Source organism: Microcebus murinus, unplaced genomic scaffold (assembly GCF_040939455.1).
Source record: "Microcebus murinus isolate Inina unplaced genomic scaffold, M.murinus_Inina_mat1.0 scaf030_hap2_Mmur4.0, whole genome shotgun sequence".
Lineage (NCBI taxonomy): Eukaryota > Metazoa > Chordata > Mammalia > Primates > Cheirogaleidae > Microcebus > Microcebus murinus.
The window spans coordinates 124,843-143,219 of record NW_027438976.1 but is presented as its reverse complement, the minus strand read 5'-3'; the positions used below and the strand labels follow the sequence as shown (position 1 = coordinate 143,219).

General features: G+C 63.1%; 4 pseudogenes; all 4 read right to left on the bottom strand.

Moving 5' to 3' along the window:
- Positions 1-3,531: 3,531 nt before the first annotated feature.
- LOC142868401 (uncharacterized) lies at positions 3,532-3,650 on the bottom strand (annotated as a pseudogene).
- A 3,772-nt stretch (positions 3,651-7,422) lies between these two features.
- On the bottom strand, positions 7,423-7,541 carry LOC142868395 (uncharacterized; annotated as a pseudogene).
- Positions 7,542-11,303: 3,762 nt separating this feature from the next.
- Positions 11,304-11,422, bottom strand: LOC142868394 (uncharacterized; annotated as a pseudogene).
- Positions 11,423-15,189: 3,767 nt separating this feature from the next.
- LOC142868393 (uncharacterized) lies at positions 15,190-15,308 on the bottom strand (annotated as a pseudogene).
- Between the last annotated feature and the right edge of the window lie 3,069 nt (positions 15,309-18,377).

Below are 18,377 nucleotides of genomic sequence, written 5' to 3'. Positions count from 1 at the left end.
GACTCGCCAAGGTGGAGCCCTCCCAGCCCCCCTCGTCTCCTCGCCCGGCCTCCTTCACCTACCCGCTGCCCACCCCCAGCGCGTCGCTGCCGCTGACTGCGCACGCGCGGGACGCTCGCCCTTTGACCCCAGCCAGGGGCCGCCCTCCCCCACAACCCCTTTCAGCTGCGCCCCCCCCTCGCCCTGTGGGTGGGCTGCCGCCTATTCCCCCGGGCCAGGGCTGGGGCACAGCCAGTGTATGGGGCGTCTCTCTCTGGGGATGTGTCCCATGGGTGGGGTGGGGTGGCGTGGTTTGGGGGGCGCTGAAGAAATCAGTCCCCTCCATCTCCTACCTCTGGAAAACGCCCAAGCCCGTGGAGAACTGCCGGCACCGCTTCGTGGGGGCCGGGACCCTCCTCCGTGTCCTCCTGTGGCCCAGTCCAAGGGGCCTGGGCCTGGCCGGGGCTGCATTGGACCCCGACCACCCTGGCGTGTGGACTCGCTAAAAATCGGCCATTAGATATTGGATTCCAGCTTCCTGGAGGTCATTTCACTAATGAGTGCACCGGAAAGAGTTTCCTAATCCATCTGTGAGGGTGGCAACTGAAAGAGAATTTTAAAGCTGACAGAATAGGCGAGGGAAGGCATAGGAGATTTCCACACCCAGCAAGGAAGACTTTCCCGAAATGGAAGAAAGAAACGAGCAAACAGAGACACCGGTAGCCCGCCCGGAAAAGAGTCTGCCCCTGAGAGAAAGCACCCTGACCAGGTTCACCCGTGGGTGGGTGGCGAGCCAGCGGCATTCAGAAGAGCGAGGCCCGCAGTCTGTGCGGAAGACACCTGCGCTCGGGTGTGTGTGGCGGCGCGATTCACAAGCAGCTCTAGATGTTAAACCAAGGAGAAGCCAGGGAGTTCCCAACGCCCCAGGTGTCCTCAGCCCACGACTGGCTGCTGTGGGAATGCGAAGCCCGGCTCCTTGTCTCAGAGCGGGGTTCCCAGGAGGATCAGGCTGAAGCTGGGACTTGGCCTCAAAGTGTCCCCTCGCATGGCCACCCCCTTCCCCTTCCTGCTCCTCTACTCCTGGTGCCCCTCCATCCAGGGGCCAGACCTTAAAGAGTCACCGCAAGAGAATCCTGGTCCCAAAGGAGCCTTCTGGGGGACCGGTGCTGAGAGAGGTTGTGGGCATGGCCCGCTGGGGCTCTGCCCGACCCAGGGCTGAGAGATGCCACCTCCCAGCTCTGGGTCCCTGCAGGAAGTGTTGGCAAGCACAGGGCCGGTCCTCCAAAGGCCCAGGTGCAGGGAGCCCAGGCCAAGCAGCCTGTGGAAGAAGCCACTTGCCGTGCCACCCCGGGAACAGGACTGCAGGCCCCGGCCCTTCCCACCTCCTCCTCCTCCTCCTCCGCCCCGCACCCCCCCCCCCGACATGGCACAGGGCTCAGAGACACCTCAGACTCTTGCTACCCAAAGTGCAAAGGGCATCAGTTGCTCCTCCAAACCCCCCGCCCAGCAGACCGCGTTGTCCAGCCAGCCCCCGGGCCTCCCTGGGGTGCCCAGCACAAAAGTGCAGACACCCACCGGACCCTCAGTCTCAGTTTTCGGAGGTTTTTGCCACTCTAAGGACCCGCAGGCCAGCTGGGCCTTCGGGCAGGACAGAGAGCCCCGGAATCCGACGTGGAGAGCTGCGTGTACGTCCCCATCAGGAGGCGGTCCCCACCTCCGCGGCTCTCCCCTTGCGGGGAGCGGCAGCCCAGCCGGCAGCCGCAGGGCCTCAGGGAAGACACCAGGCTGGGCCCCCGCGGCACAGCGGGGGCACGTCCCCCGCACTCACGCGACTTAGGGACGGCTGCTGGAGACTGCTGCGGCCACCCTGCTGCCGGGTTTCTGGTGGGCTTCCTGGAAGCAGCGTCCACACCAAGCCCTTGGAAGGCCCAGGCGACGGAGGAGCCGGTCAGGCAGGGGCCCAGGACGGTGAGAGGCCGGGCGGGCGGGAAGGAGCGTGTCAGGCAGGGGCAGAGGACGGTGACAGGCCGGGCGGGGAGGAGCCGGTCAGGCGGGGGCCCAGGACAGTGACGGGCCTGGCCGGGGAGGAGTGCGTCAGGCAGGGGCAGAGGAGACGGGCTGGGTAAGGGTTAGGGTGACAGTTAGGGCACAATTCACAATCGCAAAGACGTGGAAGCCACCCGAGTGCCCATCCATCCAGGAGTGCATCAATAAAATGTGGCGCGTGGACACCACGGAGTGCCATTCGGCTGTGAGGAGCAGCGGTGAGAGGGCGCCTCTCGTGTTCTCCTGGCCAGAGCTGGAACCCGTTCCAGTAGGCCAGGTATCCCAAGAATGGACACACGAGCACCACGTGAGCGCGCTCACCAGCAAATTGGTACGAACGGATGGACGCCTAAGTGGACAGAGAGGAATCACCTTCGTCGGGTGGGTGTCGGGCGGGTGGGGGGAGGGGAGGGGCATACACATCCATTAGGCATGGGGTGGGTGCGCACCGACTGGGGGATGGGCGCACTTGAAGCTCTGACCCGAGGGGGGAGGCTTGGAGAGGGCAAGGCACCCGACCTTAACATTGGTACCCCCACAATACGCTGGAACAACATGAGAGGTATATGAATAAGAACACAGGGGGGGCCGGGCGCGGTGGCTCACGCCTGTAATCCTAGCTCTCTGGGAGGCCGAGGCGGGCGGATTGCTCCAGGTCAGGAGTTCGAAACCAGCCTGAGCAAGAGCGAGACCCCGTCTCTACTAAAAATAGAAAGAAATTAATTGGCCAACTAATATATATAGAAAAACACAGCCGGGCGTGGTGGTGCATGCCTGTAGTCCCAACTACTCGGGAGGCTGAGGCAGCAGGATTGCTTGAGCCCGGAGATTGAGGTTGCTGTGAGCTAGGCTGACGCCATGGCACTCACTCTAGCCTGGGCAGCAAAACGAGACTCTGTCTCAAAAAAAAAAAAAAAAAAAGAACGCAGGGGGGAGGGGGGCACGGGCGTCACATGTCACCTGAATACTTGTACTCCCATCATCTGCTTGAAGAGAGAGAGAAAAGAAAATGCAATCCTAGAGGTAAGAGACACTTTTTAAAAATAATGAATCCGAAGAGAAAAGTAAAAGGAGGCCTGTGGAGCAGGTCTGGGTGTGACTCCGGATCCCCCAACATCAGGTGCCACCACCAAAGATTCCTGCGTGTAGCCCATAGAACCCCAAAAGCAACGGGACGAGTTCTGGTCACATACTCCCTCAAAATGACATCCTGGCCTTCTTCTGGAACTCCCTCCCCTCTCAGACTCTCAAGGTTTCCTCCAGCGTGTCGGTTCCCACAGAGCAGACCTTTGGTCTGAGACCTGACAGTCCAGATGCCACGCATGCTGCCGCGTGGCGGCGGTGTCGCGGCTTGGGACAAGAGGAGGCCCCACGGTGCGGGCTGGGGCGCCAGGCACCGCGCGGGCGCTGAGGGTGGGGGTGACCCCCACCCCGGGCCGCCGCCGCGCTCCCAGAAAGGGGACAGAACAAGAGGCAAAAAAAAAAAAAAAAAAAAAAAAAAGCAGCAGCCTGTGGCACCCGGTATTCCCAGGCGGTCTCCCATCCAAGTACTAACCGGGCCCGACCCTGCTTAGCTTCCCAGAGCAGACGAGATCGGGGGCGTTCAGGGTGGTGTGGCCCTAGACGGCGGCGGAGGGCGCCCCTGCCCCGCTCAAGAAGCCGAGCCTCTCTGGGCTTCCCCGCCGCCGCCTCCCGCGCCGGGCCGGGCCGGTTGAGTTCGCCGGCCGGGTCCCGCGGGCTCCCAGGTACGGGGGTGATGGGCGGGGCGGGGCGGGGGGCTGTCTCTCTCTACACACACACACACACTCACACTCACTCACACTCACACAAGATGCGCCTCCACGGCTGGACTCGCCAAGGTGGAGCCCTCCCAGCCCCCCTCGTCTCCTCGCCCGGCCTCCTTCACCTACCCGCTGCCCACCCCCAGCGCGTCGCTGCCTGCCGCTGACTGCGCACGCGCGGGACGCTCGCCCTTTGACCCCAGCCAGGGGCCGCCCTCCCCCACAACCCCTTTCAGCTGCGCCCCCCCCCCCCGCCCTGTGGGTGGGCTGCCGCCTATTCCCCCGGGCCAGGGCTGGGGCACAGCCAGTGTATGGGGCGTCTCTCTCTGGGGATGTGTCCCATGGGTGGGGTGGGGTGGCGTGGTTTGGGGGGCGCTGAAGAAATCAGTCCCCTCCATCTCCTACCTCTGGAAAACGCCCAAGCCCGTGGAGAACTGCCGGCACCGCTTCGTGGGGGCCGGGACCCTCCTCCGTGTCCTCCTGTGGCCCAGTCCAAGGGGCCTGGGCCTGGCCGGGGCTGCATTGGCCCCGACCACCCTGGCGTGTGGACTCGCTAAAAATCGGCCATTAGATATTGGATTCCAGCTTCCTGGAGGTCATTTCACTAATGAGTGCACCGGAAAGAGTTTCCTAATCCATCTGTGAGGGTGGCAACTGAAAGAGAATTTTAAAGCTGACAGAATAGGCGAGGGAAGGCATAGGAGATTTCCACACCCAGCAAGGAAGACTTTCCCGAAATGGAAGAAAGAAACGAGCAAACAGAGACACCGGTAGCCCGCCCGGAAAAGAGTCTGCCCCTTAGAGAAAGCACCCTGACCGGGTTCACCCGTGGGTGGGTGGCGAGCTAGCGGCGTTCAGAAGAGCGAGGCCCGCAGTCTGTGCGGAAGACACCTGCGCTCGCTCGGGTGTGTGTGGCGGCGCGATTCACAAGCAGCTCTAGACGTTAAACCAAGGAGAAGCCAGGGAGTTCCCAACGCCCCAGGTGTCCTCAGCCCACGACTGGCTGCTGTGGGAATGCGAAGCCCGGCTCCTTGTCTCAGAGCGGGGTTCCCAGGAGGATCAGGCTGAAGCTGGGACTCGGCCTCAAAGTGTCCCCTCGCATGGCCACCCCCTTCCCCTTCCTGCTCCTCTACTCCTGGTGCCCCTCCATCCAGGGGCCAGACCTTAAAGAGTCACCGCAAGAGAATCCTGGTCCCAAAGGAGCCTTCTGGGGGACCGGTGCTGAGAGAGGTTGTGGGCATGGCCCGCTGGGGCTCTGCCCGACCCAGGGCTGAGAGATGCCACCTCCCAGCTCTGGGTCCCTGCAGGAAGTGTTGGCAAGCACAGGGCCGGTCCTCCAAAGGCCCAGGTGCAGGGAGCCCAGGCCAAGCAGCCTGTGGAAGAAGCCACTTGCCGTGCCACCCCGGGAACAGGACTGCAGGCCCCGGCCCTTCCCACCTCCTCCTCCTCCTCCTCCTCCTCCTCCTCCCCTCCGCCCCCCCCCCACAGGGCACAGGGCTCAGAGACACCTCAGACTCTTGCTACCCAAAGTGCAAAGGGCATCAGTTGCTCCTCCAACCCCCCCGCCCAGCAGACCACGTTGTCCAGCCAGCCCCCGGGCCTCCCTGGGGTGCCCAGCACAAAAGTGCAGACACCCACCGGACCCTCAATCTCAGTTTTCGGATGTTTTTGCCACTCTAAGGACCCGCAGGCCAGCTGGGCCTTCGGGCAGGACAGAGAGCCCCGGAATCCGACGTGGAGAGCTGCGTGTACGTCCCCATCAGGAGGCGGTCCCCACCTCCGCGGCTCTCCCCTTGCGGGGAGCGGCAGCCCAGCCGGCAGCCGCAGGGCCTCAGGGAAGACACCAGGCTGGGCCCCCGCGGCACAGCGGGGGCACGTCCCCCGCACTCAGGCGACTTAGGGACGGCTGCTGGAGACTGCTGCGGCCACCCTGCTGCCGGGTTTCTGGTGGGCTTCCTGGAAGCAGCGTCCACACCAAGCCCTTGGAAGGCCCAGGCGACGGAGGAGCCGGTCAGGCAGGGGCCCAGGACGGTGAGAGGCCGGGCGGGCGGGAAGGAGCGTGTCAGGCAGGGGCAGAGGACGGTGACAGGCCGGGCGGGGAGGAGCCGGTCAGGCGGGGGCCCAGGACAGTGACGGGCCTGGCCGGGGAGGAGTGCGTCAGGCAGGGGCAGAGGAGACGGGCTGGGTAAGGGTTAGGGTGACAGTTAGGGCACAATTCACAATCGCAAAGACGTGGAAGCGACCCGAGTGCCCATCCATCCAGGAGTGCATCAATAAAATGTGGCGCGTGGACACCACGGAGTGCCATTCGGCTGTGAGGAGCAGCGGTGAGAGGGCGCCTCTCGTGTTCTCCTGGCCAGAGCTGGAACCCGTTCCAGTAGGCCAGGTATCCCAAGAATGGACACACGAGCACCACGTGAGCGCGCTCACCAGCAAATTGGTACGAACGGATGGACGCCTAAGTGGACAGAGAGGAATCACCTTCGTCGGGTGGGTGTCGGGCGGGTGGGGGGAGGGGAGGGGCATACACATCCATTAGGCATGGGGTGGGTGCGCACCGACTGGGGGATGGGCGCACTTGAAGCTCTGACCCGAGGGGGGAGGCTTGGAGAGGGCAAGGCACCCGACCTTAACATTGGTACCCCCACAATACGCTGGAACAACATGAGAGGTATATGAATAAGAACACAGGGGGGGCCGGGCGCGGTGGCTCACGCCTGTAATCCTAGCTCTCTGGGAGGCCGAGGCGGGCGGATTGCTCCAGGTCAGGAGTTCGAAACCAGCCTGAGCAAGAGCGAGACCCCGTCTCTACTAAAAATAGAAAGAAATTAATTGGCCAACTAATATATATAGAAAAACACAGCCGGGCGTGGTGGTGCATGCCTGTAGTCCCAACTACTCGGGAGGCTGAGGCAGCAGGATTGCTTGAGCCCGGAGATTGAGGTTGCTGTGAGCTAGGCTGACGCCATGGCACTCACTCTAGCCTGGGCAGCAAAACGAGACTCTGTCTCAAAAAAAAAAAAAAAAAAAGAACGCAGGGGGGAGGGGGGCACGGGCGTCACATGTCACCTGAATACTTGTACTCCCATCATCTGCTTGAAGAGAGAGAGAAAAGAAAATGCAATCCTAGAGGTAAGAGACACTTTTTAAAAATAATGAATCCGAAGAGAAAAGTAAAAGGAGGCCTGTGGAGCAGGTCTGGGTGTGACTCCGGATCCCCCAACATCAGGTGCCACCACCAAAGATTCCTGCGTGTAGCCCATAGAACCCCAAAAGCAACGGGACGAGTTCTGGTCACATACTCCCTCAAAATGACATCCTGGCCTTCTTCTGGAACTCCCTCCCCTCTCAGACTCTCAAGGTTTCCTCCAGCGTGTCGGTTCCCACAGAGCAGACCTTTGGTCTGAGACCTGACAGTCCAGATGCCACGCATGCTGCCGCGTGGCGGCGGTGTCGCGGCTTGGGACAAGAGGAGGCCCCACGGTGCGGGCTGGGGCGCCAGGCACCGCGCGGGCGCTGAGGGTGGGGGTGACCCCCACCCCGGGCCGCCGCCGCGCTCCCAGAAAGGGGACAGAACAAGAGGCAAAAAAAAAAAAAAAAAAAAAAAAAAAGCAGCAGCCTGTGGCACCCGGTATTCCCAGGCGGTCTCCCATCCAAGTACTAACCGGGCCCGACCCTGCTTAGCTTCCCAGACCAGACGAGATCGGGGGCGTTCAGGGTGGTGTGGCCCTAGACGGCGGCGGAGGGCGCCCCTGCCCCGCTCAAGAAGCCGAGCCTCTCTGGGCTTCCCCGCCGCCGCCTCCCGCGCGGGGCCGGGCCGGTTGAGTTCGCCGGCCGGGTCCCGCGGGCTCCCAGGGACGGGGGTGATGGGCGGGGCGGGGCGGGGGGCTGTCTCTCTCTACACACACACACACACTCACACTCACTCACACTCACACAAGATGCGCCTCCACGGCTGGACTCGCCAAGGTGGAGCCCTCCCAGCCCCCCTCGTCTCCTCGCCCGGCCTCCTTCACCTACCCGCTGCCCACCCCCAGCGCGTCGCTGCCTGCCGCTGACTGCGCACGCGCGGGACGCTCGCCCTTTGACCCCAGCCAGGGGCCGCCCTCCCCCACAACCCCTTTCAGCTGCGCCCCCCCCCCCCGCCCTGTGGGTGGGCTGCCGCCTATTCCCCCGGGCCAGGGCTGGGGCACAGCCAGTGTATGGGGCGTCTCTCTCTGGGGATGTGTCCCATGGGTGGGGTGGGGTGGCGTGGTTTGGGGGGCGCTGAAGAAATCAGTCCCCTCCATCTCCTACCTCTGGAAAACGCCCAAGCCCGTGGAGAACTGCCGGCACCGCTTCGTGGGGGCCGGGACCCTCCTCCGTGTCCTCCTGTGGCCCAGTCCAAGGGGCCTGGGCCTGGCCGGGGCTGCATTGGACCCCGACCACCCTGGCGTGTGGACTCGCTAAAAATCGGCCATTAGATATTGGATTCCAGCTTCCTGGAGGTCATTTCACTAATGAGTGCACCGGAAAGAGTTTCCTAATCCATCTGTGAGGGTGGCCACTGAAAGAGAATTTGAAAGCTGACAGAATAGGCGAGGGAAGGCATAGGAGATTTCCACACCCAGCAAGGAAGACTTTCCCGAAATGGAAGAAAGAAACGAGCAAACAGAGACACCGGTAGCCCGCCCGGAAAAGAGTCTGCCCCTTAGAGAAAGCACCCTGACCGGGTTCACCCGTGGGTGGGTGGCGAGCTAGCGGCGTTCAGAAGAGCGAGGCCCGCAGTCTGTGCGGAAGACACCTGCGCTCGGGTGTGTGTGGCGGCGCGATTCACAAGCAGCTCTAGACGTTAAACCAAGGAGAAGCCAGGGAGTTCCCAACGCCCCAGGTGTCCTCAGCCCACGACTGGCTGCTGTGGGAATGCGAAGCCCGGCTCCTTGTCTCAGAGCGGGGTTCCCAGGAGGATCAGGCTGAAGCTGGGACTCGGCCTCAAAGTGTCCCCTCGCATGGCCACCCCCTTCCCCTTCCTGCTCCTCTACTCCTGGTGCCCCTCCATCCAGGGGCCAGACCTTAAAGAGTCACCGCAAGAGAATCCTGGTCCCAAAGGAGCCTTCTGGGGGACCGGTGCTGAGAGAGGTTGTGGGCATGGCCCGCTGGGGCTCTGCCCGACCCAGGGCTGAGAGATGCCACCTCCCAGCTCTGGGTCCCTGCAGGAAGTGTTGGCAAGCACAGGGCCGGTCCTCCAAAGGCCCAGGTGCAGGGAGCCCAGGCCAAGCAGCCTGTGGAAGAAGCCACTTGCCGTGCCACCCCGGGAACAGGACTGCAGGCCCCGGCCCTTCCCACCTCCTCCTCCTCCTCCTCCTCCTCCCCCCCCGCCCCCCCCCACAGGGCACAGGGCTCAGAGACACCTCAGACTCTTGCTACCCAAAGTGCAAAGGGCATCAGTTGCTCCTCCAACCCCCCCGCCCAGCAGACCACGTTGTCCAGCCAGCCCCCGGGCCTCCCTGGGGTGCCCAGCACAAAAGTGCAGACACCCACCGGACCCTCAATCTCAGTTTTCGGATGTTTTTGCCACTCTAAGGACCCGCAGGCCAGCTGGGCCTTCGGGCAGGACAGAGAGCCCCGGAATCCGACGTGGAGAGCTGCGTGTACGTCCCCATCAGGAGGCGGTCCCCACCTCCGCGGCTCTCCCCTTGCGGGGAGCGGCAGCCCAGCCGGCAGCCGCAGGGCCTCAGGGAAGACACCAGGCTGGGCCCCCGCGGCACAGCGGGGGCACGTCCCCCGCACTCAGGCGACTTAGGGACGGCTGCTGGAGACTGCTGCGGCCACCCTGCTGCCGGGTTTCTGGTGGGCTTCCTGGAAGCAGCGTCCACACCAAGCCCTTGGAAGGCCCAGGCGACGGAGGAGCCGGTCAGGCAGGGGCCCAGGACGGTGAGAGGCCGGGCGGGCGGGAAGGAGCGTGTCAGGCAGGGGCAGAGGACGGTGACAGGCCGGGCGGGGAGGAGCCGGTCAGGCGGGGGCCCAGGACAGTGACGGGCCTGGCCGGGGAGGAGTGCGTCAGGCAGGGGCAGAGGAGACGGGCTGGGTAAGGGTTAGGGTGACAGTTAGGGCACAATTCACAATCGCAAAGACGTGGAAGCGACCCGAGTGCCCATCCATCCAGGAGTGCATCAATAAAATGTGGCGCGTGGACACCACGGAGTGCCATTCGGCTGTGAGGAGCAGCGGTGAGAGGGCGCCTCTCGTGTTCTCCTGGCCAGAGCTGGAACCCGTTCCAGTAGGCCAGGTATCCCAAGAATGGACACACGAGCACCACGTGAGCGCGCTCACCAGCAAATTGGTACGAACGGATGGACGCCTAAGTGGACAGAGAGGAATCACCTTCGTCGGGTGGGTGTCGGGCGGGTGGGGGGAGGGGAGGGGCATACACATCCATTAGGCATGGGGTGGGTGCGCACCGACTGGGGGATGGGCGCACTTGAAGCTCTGACCCGAGGGGGGAGGCTTGGAGAGGGCAAGGCACCCGACCTTAACATTGGTACCCCCACAATACGCTGGAACAACATGAGAGGTATATGAATAAGAACACAGGGGGGGCCGGGCGCGGTGGCTCACGCCTGTAATCCTAGCTCTCTGGGAGGCCGAGGCGGGCGGATTGCTCCAGGTCAGGAGTTCGAAACCAGCCTGAGCAAGAGCGAGACCCCGTCTCTACTAAAAATAGAAAGAAATTAATTGGCCAACTAATATATATAGAAAAACACAGCCGGGCGTGGTGGTGCATGCCTGTAGTCCCAACTACTCGGGAGGCTGAGGCAGCAGGATTGCTTGAGCCCGGAGATTGAGGTTGCTGTGAGCTAGGCTGACGCCATGGCACTCACTCTAGCCTGGGCAGCAAAACGAGACTCTGTCTCAAAAAAAAAAAAAAAAAAAGAACGCAGGGGGGAGGGGGGCACGGGCGTCACATGTCACCTGAATACTTGTACTCCCATCATCTGCTTGAAGAGAGAGAGAAAAGAAAATGCAATCCTAGAGGTAAGAGACACTTTTTAAAAATAATGAATCCGAAGAGAAAAGTAAAAGGAGGCCTGTGGAGCAGGTCTGGGTGTGACTCCGGATCCCCCAACATCAGGTGCCACCACCAAAGATTCCTGCGTGTAGCCCATAGAACCCCAAAAGCAACGGGACGAGTTCTGGTCACATACTCCCTCAAAATGACATCCTGGCCTTCTTCTGGAACTCCCTCCCCTCTCAGACTCTCAAGGTTTCCTCCAGCGTGTCGGTTCCCACAGAGCAGACCTTTGGTCTGAGACCTGACAGTCCAGATGCCACGCATGCTGCCGCGTGGCGGCGGTGTCGCGGCTTGGGACAAGAGGAGGCCCCACGGTGCGGGCTGGGGCGCCAGGCACCGCGCGGGCGCTGAGGGTGGGGGTGACCCCCACCCCGGGCCGCCGCCGCGCTCCCAGAAAGGGGACAGAACAAGAGGCAAAAAAAAAAAAAAAAAAAAAAAAAAGCAGCAGCCTGTGGCACCCGGTATTCCCAGGCGGTCTCCCATCCAAGTACTAACCGGGCCCGACCCTGCTTAGCTTCCCAGACCAGACGAGATCGGGGGCGTTCAGGGTGGTGTGGCCCTAGACGGCGGCGGAGGGCGCCCCTGCCCCGCTCAAGAAGCCGAGCCTCTCTGGGCTTCCCCGCCGCCGCCTCCCGCGCCGGGCCGGGCCGGTTGAGTTCGCCGGCCGGGTCCCGCGGGCTCCCAGGGACGGGGGTGATGGGCGGGGCGGGGCGGGGGGCTGTCTCTCTCTACACACACACACACACTCACACTCACTCACACTCACACAAGATGCGCCTCCACGGCTGGACTCGCCAAGGTGGAGCCCTCCCAGCCCCCCTCGTCTCCTCGCCCGGCCTCCTTCACCTACCCGCTGCCCACCCCCAGCGCGTCGCTGCCTGCCGCTGACTGCGCACGCGCGGGACGCTCGCCCTTTGACCCCAGCCAGGGGCCGCCCTCCCCCACAACCCCTTTCAGCTGCGCCCCCCCCCCCGCCCTGTGGGTGGGCTGCCGCCTATTCCCCCGGGCCAGGGCTGGGGCACAGCCAGTGTATGGGGCGTCTCTCTCTGGGGATGTGTCCCATGGGTGGGGTGGGGTGGCGTGGTTTGGGGGGCGCTGAAGAAATCAGTCCCCTCCATCTCCTACCTCTGGAAAACGCCCAAGCCCGTGGAGAACTGCCGGCACCGCTTCGTGGGGGCCGGGACCCTCCTCCGTGTCCTCCTGTGGCCCAGTCCAAGGGGCCTGGGCCTGGCCGGGGCTGCATTGGACCCCGACCACCCTGGCGTGTGGACTCGCTAAAAATCGGCCATTAGATATTGGATTCCAGCTTCCTGGAGGTCATTTCACTAATGAGTGCACCGGAAAGAGTTTCCTAATCCATCTGTGAGGGTGGCCACTGAAAGAGAATTTGAAAGCTGACAGAATAGGCGAGGGAAGGCATAGGAGATTTCCACACCCAGCAAGGAAGACTTTCCCGAAATGGAAGAAAGAAACGAGCAAACAGAGACACCGGTAGCCCGCCCGGAAAAGAGTCTGCCCCTTAGAGAAAGCACCCTGACCGGGTTCACCCGTGGGTGGGTGGCGAGCTAGCGGCGTTCAGAAGAGCGAGGCCCGCAGTCTGTGCGGAAGACACCTGCGCTCGGGTGTGTGTGGCGGCGCGATTCACAAGCAGCTCTAGACGTTAAACCAAGGAGAAGCCAGGGAGTTCCCAACGCCCCAGGTGTCCTCAGCCCACGACTGGCTGCTGTGGGAATGCGAAGCCCGGCTCCTTGTCTCAGAGCGGGGTTCCCAGGAGGATCAGGCTGAAGCTGGGACTCGGCCTCAAAGTGTCCCCTCGCATGGCCACCCCCTTCCCCTTCCTGCTCCTCTACTCCTGGTGCCCCTCCATCCAGGGGCCAGACCTTAAAGAGTCACCGCAAGAGAATCCTGGTCCCAAAGGAGCCTTCTGGGGGACCGGTGCTGAGAGAGGTTGTGGGCATGGCCCGCTGGGGCTCTGCCCGACCCAGGGCTGAGAGATGCCACCTCCCAGCTCTGGGTCCCTGCAGGAAGTGTTGGCAAGCACAGGGCCGGTCCTCCAAAGGCCCAGGTGCAGGGAGCCCAGGCCAAGCAGCCTGTGGAAGAAGCCACTTGCCGTGCCACCCCGGGAACAGGACTGCAGGCCCCGGCCCTTCCCACCTCCTCCTCCTCCTCCTCCTCCTCCTCCTCCCCTCCGCCGCCCCCCCACAGGGCACAGGGCTCAGAGACACCTCAGACTCTTGCTACCCAAAGTGCAAAGGGCATCAGTTGCTCCTCCAACCCCCCCGCCCAGCAGACCACGTTGTCCAGCCAGCCCCCGGGCCTCCCTGGGGTGCCCAGCACAAAAGTGCAGACACCCACCGGACCCTCAATCTCAGTTTTCGGATGTTTTTGCCACTCTAAGGACCCGCAGGCCAGCTGGGCCTTCGGGCAGGACAGAGAGCCCCGGAATCCGACGTGGAGAGCTGCGTGTACGTCCCCATCAGGAGGTGGTCCCCACCTCCGCGGCTCTCCCCTTGCGGGGAGCGGCAGCCCAGCCGGCAGCCGCAGGGCCTCAGGGAAGACACCAGGCTGGGCCCCCGCGGCACAGCGGGGGCACGTCCCCCGCACTCAGGCGACTTAGGGACGGCTGCTGGAGACTGCTGCGGCCACCCTGCTGCCGGGTTTCTGGTGGGCTTCCTGGAAGCAGCGTCCACACCAAGCCCTTGGAAGGCCCAGGCGACGGAGGAGCCGGTCAGGCAGGGGCCCAGGACGGTGAGAGGCCGGGCGGGCGGGAAGGAGCGTGTCAGGCAGGGGCAGAGGACGGTGACAGGCCGGGCGGGGAGGAGCCGGTCAGGCGGGGGCCCAGGACAGTGACGGGCCTGGCCGGGGAGGAGTGCGTCAGGCAGGGGCAGAGGAGACGGGCTGGGTAAGGGTTAGGGTGACAGTTAGGGCACAATTCACAATCGCAAAGACGTGGAAGCCACCCGAGTGCCCATCCATCCAGGAGTGCATCAATAAAATGTGGCGCGTGGACACCACGGAGTGCCATTCGGCTGTGAGGAGCAGCGGTGAGAGGGCGCCTCTCGTGTTCTCCTGGCCAGAGCTGGAACCCGTTCCAGTAGGCCAGGTATCCCAAGAATGGACACACGAGCACCACGTGAGCGCGCTCACCGGCAAATTGGTACGAACGGATGGACGCCTAAGTGGACAGAGAGGAATCACCTTCGTCGGGTGGGTGTCGGGCGGGTGGGGGGAGGGGAGGGGCATACACATCCATTAGGCATGGGGTGGGTGCGCACCGACTGGGGGATGGGCGCACTTGAAGCTCTGACCCGAGGGGGGAGGCTTGGAGAGGGCAAGGCACCCGACCTTAACATTGGTACCCCCACAATACGCTGGAACAACATGAGAGGTATATGAATAAGAACACAGGGGGGGCCGGGCGCGGTGGCTCACGCCTGTAATCCTAGCTCTCTGGGAGGCCGAGGCGGGCGGATTGCTCCAGGTCAGGAGTTCGAAACCAGCCTGAGCAAGAGCGAGACCCCGTCTCTACTAAAAATAGAAAGAAATTAATTGGCCAACTAATATATATAGAAAAACACAGCCGGGCGTGGTGGTGCATGCCTGTAGTCCCAACTACTCGGGAGGCTGAGGCAGCAGGATTGCTTGAGCCCGGAGATTGAGGTTGCTGTGAGCTAGGCTGACGCCATGGCACTCACTCTAGCCTGGGCAGCAAAACGAGACTCTGTCTCAAAAAAAAAAAAAAAAAAAGAACGCAGGGGGGAGGGGGGCACGGGCGTCACATGTCACCTGAATACTTGTACTCCCATCATCTGCTTGAAGAGAGAGAGAAAAGAAAATGCAATCCTAGAGGTAAGAGACACTTTTTAAAAATAATGAATCCGAAGAGAAAAGTAAAAGGAGGCCTGTGGAGCAGGTCTGGGTGTGACTCCGGATCCCCCAACATCAGGTGCCACCACCAAAGATTCCTGCGTGTAGCCCATAGAACCCCAAAAGCAACGGGACGAGTTCTGGTCACATACTCCCTCAAAATGACATCCTGGCCTTCTTCTGGAACTCCCTCCCCTCTCAGACTCTCAAGGTTTCCTCCAGCGTGTCGGTTCCCACAGAGCAGACCTTTGGTCTGAGACCTGACAGTCCAGATGCCACGCATGCTGCCGCGTGGCGGCGGTGTCGCGGCTTGGGACAAGAGGAGGCCCCACGGTGCGGGCTGGGGCGCCAGGCACCGCGCGGGCGCTGAGGGTGGGGGTGACCCCCACCCCGGGCCGCCGCCGCGCTCCCAGAAAGGGGACAGAACAAGAGGCAAAAAAAAAAAAAAAAAAAAAAAAAAGCAGCAGCCTGTGGCACCCGGTATTCCCAGGCGGTCTCCCATCCAAGTACTAACCGGGCCCGACCCTGCTTAGCTTCCCAGACCAGACGAGATCGGGGGCGTTCAGGGTGGTGTGGCCCTAGACGGCGGCGGAGGGCGCCCCTGCCCCGCTCAAGAAGCCGAGCCTCTCTGGGCTTCCCCGCCGCCGCCTCCCGCGCCGGGCCGGGCCGGTTGAGTTCGCCGGCCGGGTCCCGCGGGCTCCCAGGGACGGGGGTGATGGGCGGGGCGGGGCGGGGGGCTGTCTCTCTCTACACACACACACACACTCACACTCACTCACACTCACACAAGATGCGCCTCCACGGCTGGACTCGCCAAGGTGGAGCCCTCCCAGCCCCCCTCGTCTCCTCGCCCGGCCTCCTTCACCTACCCGCTGCCCACCCCCAGCGCGTCGCTGCCTGCCGCTGACTGCGCACGCGCGGGACGCTCGCCCTTTGACCCCAGCCAGGGGCCGCCCTCCCCCACAACCCCTTTCAGCTGCGCCCCCCCCTCGCCCTGTGGGTGGGCTGCCGCCTATTCCCCCGGGCCAGGGCTGGGGCACAGCCAGTGTATGGGGCGTCTCTCTCTGGGGATGTGTCCCATGGGTGGGGTGGGGTGGCGTGGTTTGGGGGGCGCTGAAGAAATCAGTCCCCTCCATCTCCTACCTCTGGAAAACGCCCAAGCCCGTGGAGAACTGCCGGCACCGCTTCGTGGGGGCCGGGACCCTCCTCCGTGTCCTCCTGTGGCCCAGTCCAACGGGCCTGGGCCTGGCCGGGGCTGCATTGGACCCCGACCACCCTGGCGTGTGGACTCGCTAAAAATCGGCCATTAGATATTGGATTCCAGCTTCCTGGAGGTCATTTCACTAATGAGTGCACCGGAAAGAGTTTCCTAATCCATCTGTGAGGGTGGCCACTGAAAGAGAATTTGAAAGCTGACAGAATAGGCGAGGGAAGGCATAGGAGATTTCCACACCCAGCAAGGAAGACTTTCCCGAAATGGAAGAAAGAAACGAGCAAACAGAGACACCGGTAGCCCGCCCGGAAAAGAGTCTGCCCCTTAGAGAAAGCACCCTGACCGGGTTCACCCGTGGGTGGGTGGCGAGCTAGCGGCGTTCAGAAGAGCGAGGCCCGCAGTCTGTGCGGAAGACACCTGCGCTCGGGTGTGTGTGGCGGCGCGATTCACAAGCAGCTCTAGACGTTAAACCAAGGAGAAGCCAGGGAGTTCCCAACGCCCCAGGTGTCCTCAGCCCACGACTGGCTGCTGTGGGAATGCGAAGCCCGGCTCCTTGTCTCAGAGCGGGGTTCCCAGGAGGATCAGGCTGAAGCTGGGACTCGGCCTCAAAGTGTCCCCTCGCATGGCCACCCCCTTCCCCTTCCTGCTCCTCTACTCCTGGTGCCCCTCCATCCAGGGGCCAGACCTTAAAGAGTCACCGCAAGAGAATCCTGGTCCCAAAGGAGCCTTCTGGGGGACCGGTGCTGAGAGAGGTTGTGGGCATGGCCCGCTGGGGCTCTGCCCGACCCAGGGCTGAGAGATGCCACCTCCCAGCTCTGGGTCCCTGCAGGAAGTGTTGGCAAGCACAGGGCCGGTCCTCCAAAGGCCCAGGTGCAGGGAGCCCAGGCCAAGCAGCCTGTGGAAGAAGCCACTTGCCGTGCCACCCCGGGAACAGGACTGCAGGCCCCGGCCCTTCCCACCTCCTCCTCCTCCTCCTCCCCCCCCGCCCCCCCCACAGGGCACAGGGCTCAGAGACACCTCAGACTCTTGCTACCCAAAGTGCAAAGGGCATCAGTTGCTCCTCCAACCCCCCCCGCCCAGCAGACCACGTTGTCCAGCCAGCCCCCGGGCCTCCCTGGGGTGCCCAGCACAAAAGTGCAGACACCCACCGGACCCTCAATCTCAGTTTTCGGATGTTTTTGCCACTCTAAGGACCCGCAGGCCAGCTGGGCCTTCGGGCAGGACAGAGAGCCCCGGAATCCGACGTGGAGAGCTGCGTGTACGTCCCCATCAGGAGGCGGTCCCCACCTCCGCGGCTCTCCCCTTGCGGGGAGCGGCAGCCCAGCCGGCAGCCGCAGGGCCTCAGGGAAGACACCAGGCTGGGCCCCCGCGGCACAGCGGGGGCACGTCCCCCGCACTCAGGCGACTTAGGGACGGCTGCTGGAGACTGCTGCGGCCACCCTGCTGCCGGGTTTCTGGTGGGCTTCCTGGAAGCAGCGTCCACACCAAGCCCTTGGAAGGCCCAGGCGACGGAGGAGCCGGTCAGGCAGGGGCCCAGGACGGTGAGAGGCCGGGCGGGCGGGAAGGAGCGTGTCAGGCAGGGGCAGAGGACGGTGACAGGCCGGGCGGGGAGGAGCCGGTCAGGCGGGGGCCCAGGACAGTGACGGGTCTGGCCGGGGAGGAGTGCGTCAGGCAGGGGCAGAGGAGACGGGCTGGGTAAGGGTTAGGGTGACAGTTAGGGCACAATTCACAATCGCAAAGACGTGGAAGCGACCCGAGTGCCCATCCATCCAGGAGTGCATCAATAAAATGTGGCGCGTGGACACCACGGAGTGCCATTCGGCTGTGAGGAGCAGCGGTGAGAGGGCGCCTCTCGTGTTCTCCTGGCCAGAGCTGGAACCCGTTCCAGTAGGCCAGGTATCCCAAGAATGGACACACGAGCACCACGTGAGCGCGCTCACCAGCAAATTGGTACGAACGGATGGACGCCTAAGTGGACAGAGAGGAATCACCTTCGTCGGGTGGGTGTCGGGCGGGTGGGGGGAGGGGAGGGGCATACACATCCATTAGGCATGGGGTGGGTGCGCACCGACTGGGGGATGGGCGCACTTGAAGCTCTGACCCGAGGGGGGAGGCTTGGAGAGGGCAAGGCACCCGACCTTAACATTGGTACCCCCACAATACGCTGGAACAACATGAGAGGTATATGAATAAGAACACAGGGGGGGCCGGGCGCGGTGGCTCACGCCTGTAATCCTAGCTCTCTGGGAGGCCGAGGCGGGCGGATTGCTCCAGGTCAGGAGTTCGAAACCAGCCTGAGCAAGAGCGAGACCCCGTCTCTACTAAAAATAGAAAGAAATTAATTGGCCAACTAATATATAGAAAAACACAGCCGGGCGTGGTGGTGCATGCCTGTAGTCCCAACTACTCGGGAGGCTGAGGCAGCAGGATTGCTTGAGCC